The following is a 1,220-nucleotide window of genomic DNA, read 5'->3' on the forward strand; positions in this document are numbered from 1 at the left end:
ACAGTACCGTTAGAAAGGTCATAATGATATGGTAACTTTTAATACATGACATACCATTGGTAGGTTCATACTGAGTGAAAACCTTCAAAACACAGTACCGTTAGAAAGGTCATAATGATATGGTAACTTTTAATACATGACATACCATTGGTAGGTTCATACTGAGTGAAAACCTTCAAAACACAGTACCGTTAGAAAGGTCATAATGATATGGTAACTTTTAATACATGACATACCATTGGTAGGGTCATACTGAGTAAAAACCTTCAAAACACAATACCGTTGGAAAGGTCATAATGATATGGTAACTTTTGATACATGACATACCACTGGTAGGGTCATACTTATGCCATAACCTTTAAAAGACAGTACCACTGGTAGGGAAATACTGACATGATAGTTTTTAACACTGGTATTATAATGTTTAATAGATGGTGTACCACTGGTAGGGCCATACTTATGCCATAACCTTTAAGAGACAGTACCACTGGTAGGAAAATACTGACATGATAGTTTTTAACACTGGTATTATAATGATTAATACATGGTGTACACTGGTAGGAAAATACTGACATTATAGTTTTTAACACTGGTATTATAATGTTTAATACATGGTGTACACTGGTAGGAAAATACTGACATTATAGTTTTTAACACTGTTTGTTCCAGTTGCGATAAAAAGGTTATCCAAGTTTTCCCCATTTTGTTTCTTACCCACTTCTACGTTTCTCTTTACAGAACTTCCTTCCCTTGTTATATAACTTGACTGATTTTTGTAATATTACATCCTTATAAGGTTTACGCTTTTATTCTAAATTTACAGTTTTTGTGCATCTAAAATTGTTTAATCTGATATTACAATTTTTTGTTCTAATTATTATTTTACGATTAATTAACAATGAGATTCCACTCGAAGTGGGGATCGAACCTTAGCTGAAAGGAAAAGATTTCAATACCTTTGCATCGTCTTAGACAACTACGTCTTTCCCTTATTTCAGATTTTACACATTCCCTTAGACCAGTGACGTACAAACTTTTTGTATAGTGCCCCCTTTCTAAACGTGCGTTTTGTTGCGCACCTCTTCCTCTGGCAACCCCGTATAGCCTATTTGTGTATATAATGTGTATCTCATTTTCTCATGTTAACTGTTGTTACTATTTTACTTCAGAGTAGTGATATTGTTACGTCTCCGTTTGTTAATTGATTTTCCGTAACTTCG

This window comes from Limulus polyphemus, unplaced genomic scaffold, assembly GCF_000517525.1.
Source record: "Limulus polyphemus unplaced genomic scaffold, Limulus_polyphemus-2.1.2 Scaffold376, whole genome shotgun sequence".
Taxonomy (NCBI): domain Eukaryota; kingdom Metazoa; phylum Arthropoda; class Merostomata; order Xiphosura; family Limulidae; genus Limulus; species Limulus polyphemus.